At 44.6% G+C, this 13,883-nt stretch overlaps 1 protein-coding gene across 1 annotated transcript in view; it reads left to right on the top strand.

Moving 5' to 3' along the window:
• The window catches only part of lyrm4b (LYR motif containing 4), a 112,531-nt gene that overhangs the window by 35,991 nt on the left and 62,657 nt on the right, over positions 1–13,883 (top strand). The window lies entirely within an intron of this gene.

Genomic DNA, 13,883 nt, shown 5'->3' with positions numbered 1-13,883 from the left:
TGAAGCAGCCAGTCAGCAGGCTTTCAATGGTGCCTCTGTAGAAGTCCCTAAGGATTTCTTTCCTTAGCCCAAATTTCTTCAGGCGCCTGAGTCCGTGTATTCGCTGTTGGGCCTTTTTGACAACAGTGGCGGTGTGACCGGCCCAGGTCAGGTCCTGGTGGATGTTGACTCCCAGGTACTTGAAGCTGTCCACCCTTTCCACCACTGTGCCGTTGATGGTGATTGGGGGGTGTCCGCCCCCCCCTCTCCTGTAGTCCACAATGATCTCCATGGTCTTGGAGACGTTCAGAGAGAGGTGGTTGTCCTGGCACCATTGTTCCAGGGCCCTCACCTCCTCTCTGTAGGCCGTCTCGTCGCCCCCCGAGATCAGCCCCACGACTGCTGTGTCGTCTGCAAACTTCACGATGGTGTTTGAAGTAGGGATGTCAACGGTTAACCGTTAATCGATTAACCGTCGCTAACGTCGTTGTTCGGTTATTGCTGTCGGTCTATCAGTTAATATATATATTTTTTTTTTATTATTATTTTTTTTTTATATTAAAAAATTATGAATTAACCGATAGGTTAATCGATTATTAGCGTCGGTTAATCGAAAGTGAAATTAACCGAAAATTGACATCCCTAGTTTGAAGTTTGAGTCGCCACGCAGTCGTGGGTGTAGAGGTCGTACCAGAAGGGGCTGGAGACGCACCCCTGGGGTGCGTCACATATATATGTTACACATAATGTAACATATAAGGCCTTGTCTTGTAGTTTCTATCTGTGTTTGGGTCCTTTCCATTCCTCAAACAAGAATTTGATCAGACTGACTTTGCTGGCAGCGCTGTAGAGCAGTTTCCTCCACTGCTGGATGTTGTGGCTGGAATCATGCAGGTTAGCTACATCTGGCGGGGCAACAGTTGCAGTTGACAAGCTGACAAACTCATATTGATCTGGACTGAGTGGATTCACAAAGGAGTTTCCCATGATATCAACAATGGAATGTACTTTAAGGACCATAGGTGGACCACAGATGATGAGGGGCAGCTTGAAATCCAGTGGATGTACGGTTCCCCAGCACCAGGTGCCGTCTTGCAGTTGCTCTCCTGCAAGTGTATGAGGTCGTGCAAACCACCAGAGTGCACATGTCTCAATAATGGTCTGAAATGCACAAACCTGTGCAAACTACAAGCATGTGCCAACCAACACAGTGAAGAAGAGCTTGCTGCACAGCTGACAGACTCAGGTGTGAATGACGATGATGGTGTTGCCCTCGTGGATGACATGGTCTCAGGAAGGGTAGATTGTCCTAATATTGTGTTGAAAGACTGGAAACATTTTGAATGTAACTGTACATATACCGTAACACAAATAAAACAATTTCTGACTGAAAAGCGTGCCAATTTACCCTCTTTTTGACTGGGAAATGTGCCAATTTAGTAGACAATTAAGTATAGCATATATATCTATCTAGTATAGTATAGTATGGTATGGAATGTATAGTATCATAGGATAGCATGCCTATATCTAGACATGTAATATTAACAGTTAGTAGTCCAGACACCCCAGGGAGAGGATATAATGAAAGAAAGATGATTTCCCATAATTCCCATAAGTCCCTAATTTAAGAGGGGTGGTTAAGCACTAATAAGCTAACATGGTCATAGGAATTTAAAAAAATCACAAGTAGAATTTCTCCACCCGGATGGTACCGATATCTTACATTTTGGGTTCTGGCCCATTTCCCTCAAGAAGGCATTCTTCTACCAAATTCAAAGGGCAAAATTCACCCCTCACGATGGGATAGTATGGGTTCATTATAACTTTTCTGAATCCTTATAGTCCTATATGAGTATTCCAGTGTTTGTTGTTTCTGTCTCTGATGTTCCTAGATGCCACAGTGCTGAAATAAAGACTATAATTTAGGCGAAAACTGTGGAAAAATGAATGTCACTGACACTTTGAAGAGCCCATGTGAGCTCTTTATTTGTCAGACAGACACACAACTGAGCTCAAATGAAAGCTAAGAAGCTACGCTTTACAATGTTGTCAAACATGTTATCATAGAACATGGTTAAAGGTCCTGAGCCTAAAATAGGTTATGGATCAGCAGCACCTAGAATCGAATTTATTGTAGGGGTTTGCTAACTTCATGAGCCGATAACTGTGACAAAGCTGCCATTCTGCAAAGGCTATCATACTAAAATATCATCTATGGATATATACCTGTTCAAAAATCATGATTAGAATTTGTCCACTTGAGTGGTACCGATATGTGCAATTTTTGTGTTTGGCCCATGGACTAAATAGGGGAAAATAAGAAAATGTCCAATAAATATGAAAAGCTACTCCTGTGGAAAGGCTATCATATATTAATTTACTTATATTGACCCTATAAACAATTTAGTATAGGTAAAGTTTTGCCCACCCATATGGTACCGATATCTGGTCTGGCCCATGGACTATATTGATATCTTCCCACTTCCTACTTTCCGCTGCACCTGGCCACTTAACTCTAGGCTTCTGACCACTAATCTTCTCCCTCTTTGGCTGGCTGGCCTCTCTGCTTTCCTCGGTGCTAGGACCTGCCTCAACATCAGGGGTGCTGATGTCCTGCGAGCTGTGAGTTATTTCCTGTCGCTGGACTTCACCCGACTGACTTGATAAACTTCTTAAGAAATAATTATCAATGCGGGGTCCCTGTGTTCCCTCTACCAAGCACCTCTTCCTGCCTTGATGGATTCTAAGGCCCTTTAAAGTTGTTACCTTCTGCCAGCCACACAAGCAAACCTGACGCTTCTTTCCATCTACATCTGAACTAGTGGCTTCCACTGACATGTTTTCCCTACTCATAGTCAAGTCCGTTCCAGAGTCAATAACCGTGTCAACCATAGGTGAGTCATCTTCCGCCCCCACTCTCGCAGACTATAGGGGTGTTTTTACATAATTCTGTTTCGTAGCAAGTTTGGGTGTAACCAATGGCCTATTGGCCTTGGCTACTGCCACAATGAGCAGCTAACCCATTGCAGCCTCGGTGGGGTCTAATTATAACATATAATATATAGATATATATACACTATACAACAGTATATAAGATAGTACACTACAATATTATATCATTATATAATATAGGGCTGCTCGATAAATCGATTTTGAATTGTAATCGAATTAATTGGTTAGGACGATGTTAAAAAAATGAAAATCGTAAAATCGATTTACACTTTAACTAGGGTAATTACGTTACGGCGGGCGGCTCTCTCATGTTCGCGTGCTGCAACTCGTCCCTTCTCTCTACATCTCCCCGCTGTAAAGTCTCTCTGAGTCTGGAGGCTGTGACTACTGGGCCTGGCTACTAAATACAGCAGCGCAATGGACTTATTTCAACACCTCCCAAAAGCAGTGAAGCACAGAGTGTGAGCACTGAGCGCATGTTGCACTGCGGGCTGTAGCCTACAAGACGATTGCCACAACACACACGCGCGCGCACACGAACACAGACGTTATCACCGGACGATGAAATGTTGCTTTTATAGTTCACATAACAACACTTGAGGCCACCGAGTAGCTTCTGCTTCTGGTTCATGGCTGTAACGTTACAGCAGCCTCAGCTGACTCACCCGCCCTGTGTGTCTGAATTTCCCCCTAACTGCTATCGCAGTTCCCCGCATACCTGTTGTGACTTTGTGTTATTCTAGTACAAATATAACTCCGAGCACGGGTGGTCGCTTAGACACTCCTAATATAATTATGTCACGGAGGCACACGCTACAGGCAAGAGTCATTGAACCAAGAGTATCCCTCCAACATCCACCAGTGTCAAGTGACTGCAGGTTAGCAAGTAACAGCCAGGAAGTTAGGCATAGCAGCGCCAAGCTGCTATGCCAGGAACAGGAAGTTGGGTTCTGCCTTCAGAGTAAAAGCGGAAATTGTCACTTATCAAAAAAGGGGGGGGAAAGAGCTCTGCAGGGCAACAAATGTTTAGAGAAGTATAATAGTATTAAAAAATCGAAAATCGAGAGAATTTTGAGAGAAATAATCGTCAATTTTAATTGTAGGCAAAATCTAACAGCCCTAATATAATATAACATAATTTACAATAGTAATAATAATAATATAAATAATACTAATCATCATCATCGTCATCATCATAACAAAGGAATACTATAGGATCACATGTCAATATCCCTATACCTTTTAAATATAAGTTCTTTATACCTTCTTTTAAACTGGTTTATGCTTGGACATTGCTTTAGTTCCGTATTCATACTGTTCCAGAGCTTCACCCCACAAATTGAAATACAAAAGGATTTCATAGTTGCTCAGTGTTTTGAAATTCAACTTCCCCCTCAAATTATATCCTCCATCTCTCTCCAGGAACAGTTTTTGAATGTTACTTGGCAATTGATTATTTCTTGCTTTATACATGATTTGCAACACCCAGAAATTTATTTTCATTAACTCTTTCAATGATTACACCATCAACCTGTACCTTTAAGTCAATATTTATTCTACAATTACTAAATAGCATAATTTTTGTTTTGCTCAGGTTTAGTGATAATTTATTTCTGTCGAACCACCGTTTTAATTTATGCATCTCATTAGATACCCTATGGCAGTATGCCTAAAGTTTATTAAGTTAGACCCTAATTTAAAAATTCCTAAGTAGGAAAATGTAAGAAGTTCGTAAGAAATGAGACTGTTCCTAAGAAAATATTGAGGAATTGCACTTAAGAGGCTCCTTAGGAACTTCCTAAATTTTCCCCTTATGTCATTTCTTAAGATCTATCTTAAGAACACATTGGTGAATCCGGCCCCTGGTCTTCTTGACAGACCTCAGTCTCTTATGGCCCAATTCCACAGCAGCTAGTAGCGCGGTCCCGCTCCGCTCGACTCGACTTTTGGTCTCATCCCACCGTCAAAAACCGGCCCAGCTCGGTTTGATTTTAGGCCGAGTCGTGCTACTTTTGGTCCCTGCCTCGTCGGGGTACTTCGGGCTGGCGAGTAGGTCCCAAATGGTGACGTAAAACTCTGATGGCTACTGATTGGTCAGAGAGAATCGTGTTTACTCTGTCTACTGACTGTCAATGCAATGCTGGCGGCTGCATACCAGTTTAGTGGTCTTACCTTATCTTCTGTTATGTATATTTCCATCAGTATTTTGTGTCGCTGCCTTCACCTCCGGTGAAATAAAATCGTGGCGGGTGTTCAATTGTCTGAGAAAAAAGTCCGCTGCTCGCTCAGGGAGCTCTGTAGCTGAGAGGAGGCTGCAGCGCTCCGCTAGGCCGCAGCGGGTGTTTGGAAGCCCCGGTCTTGCCTGGTGAGAGGCTGCGGGGTAGAGGCTTCACTCTGTTGCGCCTCTCCCATCCCCGCACAGCACAGCACATGCCTGTGATATCATTCTCTTGGCCGATTGTCACATTTGCCCATGTACACTGTAGGTCATTTAGAGGCACCAGTATTTCATAAACAGTTTAAAAGTTCTGTGGATGGATTTAATTGTAACGTTATGTTATAGCCGAAGGACAGATATGCGGTCGCTATTTTTAGACGACCAGCTGTGGGCGGGGGTGGGTGGGGGCACATGATCCGCGGTGGAAGCAAAACGTCAATAGGGCTGATACGATTAGAGCCGAGTGGTGACGAGCTGTACAGGGCAGTAAAATGTGTGGAAAATGAGCCATTACTGAGGGGGATATTAGCCTGTAGGGCACAGTACATCCTCTGTATTAGCCTATAGGGCACTAGTGCAGCCTCTGGAGTGTGTAGTCTGTATTAGCCTGTAGGGCACAGTGCAGCCTCTGTATTAGCCTGTAGGGCACAGTGCAGCCTCTGTATTAGCCTGTAGGGCACAGTACATCCTCTGTATTAGCCTATAGGGCACTAGTGCAGCCTCTAGAGTGTGTAGTCTGTATTAGCCTGTAGGGCACAGTGCAGCCTCTGTATTAGCCTGTAGGGCACAGTGCAGCCTCTGTATTAGCCTGTAGGGCACAGTGCACCCTCTGTATTAGCCTGTAGGGCACAGTACATCCTCTGTATTAGCCTGTAGGGCACAGTGCAGCCTCTGGATTAGCCTGTAGGGCACAGTGCATCCTCTGGAGTGTGTAGTCTGTATTAGCCTGTAGGGCACAGTGCAGCCTCTGGAGTGTGTAGTCTGTATTAGCATGTAGGGCACAGTGCAGCCTCTGGAGTGTGTAGTCTGTATTAGCCTGTAGGGCACAGTGCAGCCTCTGGAGTGTGTAGTCTGTATTAGCCTGTAGGGCACAGTGCAGCCTCTGGAGTGTGTAGTCTGTATTAGCCTGTAGGGCACAGTTCATCCTCTGGAGTGTGTAGTCTGTATTAGCCTGTAGGGCACAGTGCATCCTCTGGAGTGTGTAGTCTGTATTAGCATGTAGGGCACAGTGCAGCCTCTGGATTAGCCTGTAGGGCACAGTGCATCCTCTGGAGTGTGTAGTCTGTATTAGCCTGTAGGACACAGTGCAGCCTCTGGAGTGTGTAGTCTGTATTAGCCTGTAGGGCACAGTTCATCCTCTGGAGTGTGTAGTCTGTATTAGCCTGTAGGGCACAGTGCATCCTCTGGAGTGTGTAGTCTGTATTAGCCTGTAGGGCACAGTGCAGCCTCTGGAGTGTGTAGTCTGTATTAGCCTGTAGGGCACAGTGCAGCCTCTGGAGTGTGTAGTCTGTATTAGCCTGTAGGGCACAGTGCAGCCTCTGGAGTGTGTAGTCTGTATTAGCCTGTAGGGCACTAGTGCAGCCTCTGTATTAGCCTGTAGGGCACAGTTCATCCTCTGGAGTGTGTAGTCTCTGTCTGTGGTTGGAAAGCACACACAGAAAAGGAAAAGAAGTTAGTGAATCTGTTTTTCCCATACACTGTATAAAATATGGACGTAGCCACCATGATGTCATCCATCGGTTTCTGGACTCCCGATTAGGGATGTCGAAAATCATAATTTTTCTTGACCGACAACCGACACTCATTAACCGACAACTGTCGGTTAACCGAGAAGATTAAAATGCGCTATTTTACTGTCTGTGCCCCATTAAACCATTAGGCTACCAAATGCTTGATTTTTTTTCAGTAGAAAGCGTTTATTTTTACATCTACAAGCAGAAAAAAACACATTAACAAAACGAGAAGACAAGTTGAACCCTCCAGCCATCTAAACAAAAACATTCCTCCGATAGGCTATACTGCTCGCATTGCATATTAAGGGCACGTCAATTGACACGCAGCCGCCCCGTGAAGTAGTGTTTGAGCGGACGACAGCCCAGGCTGCAGGCGAGGGCGCACTGACAAAGTGCGCAGCATCACTACAGTATCTTCTCTTTTAGCAATAGTCTCACTAATCCCACAGTGGTTTACCTGCTTTTGAGATCTGCAAAAAATAGTTTGCTTCTGTCTCACCCGTTCGCTCTCTCTCTTCACACACGCGGGTGGGCTGTGCTGTCTGGCAGGGCTCCACAACATTATAAAAACGAGTCCGCACTCCGCACGCAGTCTCTTGTGAAACAATTTATCCGAACTGCCATGTGTTGGACAGTAACGTTAACGTTAATTGATACTTTTCAATCGTCAATTCAACCCGCTTCATGTCATTTTTGTAACACGGTAAAAACTACTGTTTCATCATTGAGTGCGAGCGTATGCATGCGTGTGCCTGATGAACATGCACTGCAGAGAGGGAGGGAGAGAGTTGCCAGGCGCAGCAAGCACGCCACGCACACGCACATGCAAGATGTGTGTCCCGGCCGTTAGACCGAATGAGACAGTGAAGAAAAAGTAGGCTAATGACAGCACACACGGAGTTAACAAAACTATAGAACATGTATGAGCTGATTGTTTCGCTGGGTGTGTTGATCATTCTGAAGTGGTCACAGAGCACATCTGAGCTGTGTGCTCAGACATGAGCAGCAGAGGGGCGGGGCAGTCAGTGCGCTCACTTCACAGTGACTCTGTGGCTGCAGCAGGTGTTCAGCTGTGTGTGTGCTTCGCTGCGGAATGCGTTTGATCAGACATCGGGTAGATAAAATCAACATGAACCATGTGTTTATTTCTAAATCTAGCTTGATTAATACTTGCCCCATCGTTTAATATACTTATGTTACATTGCTGACCACGAAGGAGGGGGGGGGGGATCGCCACATTGGCAACACTGTTATATGCAAATTAACATGGAAATTGACCGTTTAACCGACATGCTTAACCGACCAAAGACGTTCTCGGCGGTTAACCAGTTAACGGTTAACCGTCGACATCCCTACTCCCGATTTGAAGCCTCCAGTTTCGCATTGTGACGTCGCCATCTTGGTTTTCTTGGATCGAGAAGTGACCATATTTGGACAAGAAGAGCCGCTGCGCCACCTGCTATTGGTCCGTAATCATTGCTAAGCTGCCTGATCACTGGACAGGCGATCTGTCAATCACGCCTTAAAGCAGTGTCTGCTTTATCGTCTATTTGACTCTAAATGGGTCCATAATTGACTAAATGAACATCAAGCTGTATTGAAGAAAACTTGAAACTAGAGATTAAGATCATAAAGTCATTAGGAGTGTTTAGTTTACGGAGGTCATAAATCAAGTGAGAATTGGGGTTGTTTTCCCATTGACATCTGTACAATTGGACTTGTTTTTGAAGTCATGAACTGTATAAAAGGACGAGTTCTCTAAAAATTCATCGCCCTGTACAGTTGTTATTAATGGTAGCTGTAGAGACCAAAACTTTTCTTCTTCTTTTTTTACCAGGGGGTAAACGTGTATTTCTGCTGTAAAGTTGTGCATTTTACCATGGGGATGAATGGAGAATCACTCTCTTTTGGAGCTAGCCTCAAGTGGCCATTCGAGGAAATACCGTTACTGCAAGTACTTCTGCTTTGGCTTCATTTTTCACAACTGAAGGTTGGGGCTTGGTTTTTCCTGATCTTTGTTCGGTCAGATTTGTTCTAATTAGGAATTACAGTAGCTGGTAAATGTTGGTACATTTTGGCAGTGGCTAAAGTTTGGCTTCTTCAATCCCGTCCTTCCTTCCTGCTTTCTACAATCAGAATGTAAAACAAGCATCCACGCACACGCATGACGCCCACACACATCATTATACAACAACTCGTATGGAAGTATACACACTCGCAAACACAGAAGTAGACCACTCATACATCAAATAGACTTGCACGCGCTTACTAGGCATGGGTCGGTGTGAACATTTTAAAACCGGTTCGATATTGCTCTTCAAACGAGAGCATGTGAGCGGAGCGGAGCGGTGATAATTACCGCTCCTCGCTCCCGGAGCGGTCCTTTCCACCCGCTCCAGCGCTCACGGCCGCTCAAGACCGCTCCGCTCCAGACCGCTCCCCACTCCATACAAAGAAGAATAAAATAAGAATAAGAATAAAAATAAGAATAAAAGAGATAAAAAGGCCAGGGTGTTTTAATTTGCGTTTAAACGCCTGGGCAATGGGCATTGCTCACTACAAACATGAGCTCAGCAGAGTCGGCTGCATGTTCGTTTCTCTTCCTTCTCGTCTCACAGCAGCTGGCAAGAAAATTGTGGGCGTGCACATGGCCACGCACCGATGCATTCTGTTTCGAACATGTTGTGATCGAAACTGGTGCTCCAACTTTCGCTCCGGTACCGCTCTGGTCCCTGCTCACCGCTCAAGCCAAAATCCCCCCGCTAGCTCCGCAGCGCTCACATGCTCTGCTTCAAACCGAATCTAACCGGTATACCGAATTCTGCCACTAGGTGTCGCACTTTGAGCAGTGCTTCCCAGTTTAGGCGATAAATGACTGTAGTGCGACTCCAGTCCACTTGGTGGCGATAATGCACCTCTAAGCTGGTTTGCCAACCACCAATAACTGAAGAACGAGTTGTTTTGTTTATTAAATGACCATCTGCTAGATATAGTGTAATGAATTAATGATCATACTTGACCACATGTCCGTCAGCGCGAAGTTATGGCCCTCTGAGATAAAAATTTGAACCTTGTTTTTCTCAGTTTGTTGGATGATGCCAACTTTAGAGAAATACTTTTAACCTGGTGGATTATATTTATTGGTCGATCATCAGAAGCATGGATTTAAGACTCCTTTTCCACAGTTTTGAAGAGCACCATATCTTTAACCAGGTGAGTTGAGATTTCTGCACGCCTTCCTACACTGTTGCACTGTTCCGTTTAGCTCTGTGGCATCTCCCCCCTCCGCTAGTGAAATTTGATCTACATTCATGTTTCTGCGATCACCTAAGCAAGAGTAATAACACGTAACGGTGAGTAATAACACGTAACGTTATGTTAGCCAGAACCTGTCAGTAACGTTACCCACCTACCGTGGCGGGGCCAATACGAGCGTCAGATTGTGTGTGTATGTCAGTTTATAAACAAAGCAACTAATAAACATTAGATGAATCACGTAACACGTTGTCATGTTGCTTATTAAGTTGGATTGGATTGGATCATAGGCTGCTGAGGCCGCCTTTTAATTTGTGTTTTAACACATTCACTGCCAGACGTTTTTTTTTTACTGTAGTTAGCTTCTGCCAGAGGGTTTTTTTGAGGATTCTGGCTCATCTTTCAAGACCCGAGGATTCTTTTCTGCTAAGATTTTGTGAACACACAATATCTCAAAAGAACTAATAGAATGTGTGCTTTCTCTGTCTAAAAGAGTTAGTTTGTAGAGTTAGTAGTTATGTAAGCATTAGCAGTTGAATACAGCATGGTTTCAGCGTCAGAAAAATTATTCAGAGATAAACGGCTTTTTGTGAAATTCGATAGAACAGTCACTTTAACCATTCATTTTTGGCATCAGTAAGACGTCAGACATCTAAACAATAGTTTTGAACAGTAATTTCCTCCATAACAGCAGGAAACCCCCCTCTGCTTCCAACTCCTCCCTCCGTGTGTGTTCTCCTCCTGCCTCCCTGGCTCTCCAGCGGGCGTGTCACAACGAAGTTGCTGCTGCTGCTGTGCCTGTTTGCGCGGCCGCTGTTTGAGGAAGTCTGGGTGGACTCACTCGTTTCGTGGAGTTTTGGTTGAGAGCTTTGATGAAGCTTTTGCGATTCTGGTCATATTTATGCTGCGTGTTTCAGTGTGCATCCAATCTATTCTTGGAACCCCCCACCGTTGCCACCGCTGTGCATCAGCGCGAAAGTGAAAGCGTTTTCGCCATCAATTTTACAGTATGAGAACGGCTTCCTCGCACTTTTCCCTCCAGTTTTGGGTCGCCTCTTTCTACTGTGGAGAGACATGTCGCCACTCAGTGGGTCGGTAAAATAGATTATACACATTCAGTACCTCCAATTCTGGTGTAGGAGACGTAAAAGGGTTAGATCAACGTTCCACCGTCAAAAAAAAAAAATCGACTCAACTCGTCGTTGGCAGTGAACCGCTGGATTGTGTTTGACGAGTCAACTCGCCATTGGCAGTGAACGTGTTAATTGACCAGTTCCTGGCATAATGAAGCATCTCGGTTTAGATGGTCGCCAGGAAATAACACCGGTTTAAACTCGTACACCGGACCGGACCGGACCGGCAAAACTGGAAATCGACCCATGCCTAGCGCTTACACACACACACACACACACACACACACACACACACACACACACACACACACACACACTCTGCACTAGGGTTGTAGCGGTACTAAATTTCTGTTTCGGTGCCGGTACCAATTTGTATTTCGATACTTTTCGATACTTTTTGTAAAAAAAAAAAGTGAAACTGTCCAATGTCAAGATTTGGCTTTATTTTAAGAGTTTGGGAACAATTACACCAATAAATTGGTGTGGCATTTAAATGCTGAACAAAACAAACCTTTTGAGCAGTGAGAATACCGGTAAGTAAAATAAAGTAATGCCAGTGAAAATAAAATGACCATAAAACACTAGCCTATAGCAGCAAAAACTCAGAGAAACACCAATAACAACAATAAATAAATAATTGGTGGCATTTAAATTCTGTCTAACTTTTACTTGTCAAATAAGTACACACTCAGTAACATAACACAAATCTTTTGAACAGTGGGAAATGGGAATAAGTAAAATAAATAAAATAAATAATAATATAATAAAACACTATAGCAGCAGAAACTCAAATCTTTTTTTCTTCAACAAGCAGCATAACTGGCTTCATATTCCCATTCTGTCCCCCAGCCTACTCAGTCTAAACCCTAGTTCTCCTATGGGTGGTAGACAGACTCACTGTTTGGCTGACTCTCAGTTTACTCACTCAGTCCCTCCCATCCCAATGTCTTCTTCAGGTTCCTAGCCAAGAAAACGAGGGTGTCAACATGTTCCTCGGTCAGTCTAGATCTTGTTGGACTGCAGATATTCCCAGAAGTACTGAAAACACGTTCAGATGCACAGCTTGATGCTGGAATACAGAGATATTGTCTAGCAAACTGAGCTAAGATGGGCAGGTCTGTCTGGTGTTGCTTCCACCATGCCAGGGGATCCTCTGCAGGGCTGATGTCTCTAAATTGTTTATACTCAGTAATCTCAACTTCCAGTTTAGCACTTCTTGTCATGGGTGGGGCATTCAGGCAGTATTACTCACAGTTTACATCTAACGTTATGTAGGCTACTTTCACGCATACTTCAGTCAGGGTTATCAACAGTCCATATTATTGCCTCTGCACGTTTCCCGACGCTACAGTGAGCGCTCGTTAACTAACGTTACTGCGGAGTCCGCTGTTAGTACAGCGGAGTCCGCTGTAACGTTAGTACAGCGGAGTCCGCTGTAACGTTAGTTAACGTTAGTTAACGAGCGCATTAACGAGCGCATTTTCTCACTGTAGCGTCGGGAAACGTGCAGAGGCAATAATATGGACTGTCGATAACCCTGACTGAAGTATGCGTGAAAGTAGCCTACATAACGATAGATGTAAACTGTGAAAGGGCACAGCTGCTGCTACTAACTGGGCTGGGAGAGGCTTTGTGTTTAGCCATAGCCTACTTTGCTAGTTTGCTTTTAATGTGCGCGGGTCTGCTCAGTGCTCAGCTGCTTTTTTTCCTCAAACTCTTTTCCTCACCGCTTGACATGTGGATATGACGTCACTCACTCTGGCGCATTTCTTAAAGAGACAGGCTCATATTGACCATTATCAGTCATAGCAGCGGTCGGAAAAGTACCGGGTCTTTTTAAATCTTAGTATAGAACCTGTTCTACAGCAATAGCACCGCGGTTCGGGGGTAGTACCGGTAGTACCTACATCCCTACTCTGCACATGAGCTATTGATCTGGGGCCTACTGGCTGTGTTGCAGCTTAAACGGCTGAAGGGGTTGGTTTGATGTGTTTCAGCAGGGCATCCACAGAAGCTGAGGAGTGGGTCTTGTTTGGCCAACAGTATCGACAGTTGACGTCACACCACAGTTTGAGTCTGCAAGAGACAAGAAACAAGCAAGTTAAAATGTTCCAACTAGCTGAGACAGTCAAATCTGGTGTTGCTGGGAAAACAAATGAAAACTAGAGGGCACTCGGTAGAGTGCATACCTCCACCACGGCGTGGTGTTACGTGAATCCGTTTGGAACTTAGGCACCTTTTTGTGATTGGCTACCCCCATTGCTCCTCCTCCTTTTGGCCAGTGGGCGTGGAAAGTTAATCAGCTCTAAGTTGGCCCATGACCTACTTATCTACAAAGTTCCGTGGTGTTGTGTGAATCTGTGTGGAAGTTAAGTGCCTTTTTGTGATTGGCCACACCCCCTTTTGGCTAGTGGGCGTGGTATCCTCCTGACAGACAGACAGACAGACAGACAAACAGACGACAAACCGGGGCGAAAAGATTTTTCGCTCCCCAATTTTCAAATGCTCCTAAAATAAGGCAGGATATCCAGTCAAATTAAGGCGGGATATCCAGTCAAAATAAGGTGGTATCCAATCACCTGCCTCGATTATGTTTCTGATAGTCTGACTCAC

Source organism: Poromitra crassiceps (assembly GCF_964638095.1).
Source record: "Poromitra crassiceps genome assembly, chromosome: 2".
NCBI classification, from domain to species: domain Eukaryota; kingdom Metazoa; phylum Chordata; class Actinopteri; order Beryciformes; family Melamphaidae; genus Poromitra; species Poromitra crassiceps.
The sequence above is the reverse complement of the archived record's forward strand: the minus strand, read 5'-3'. Positions and strand labels throughout refer to the sequence as shown.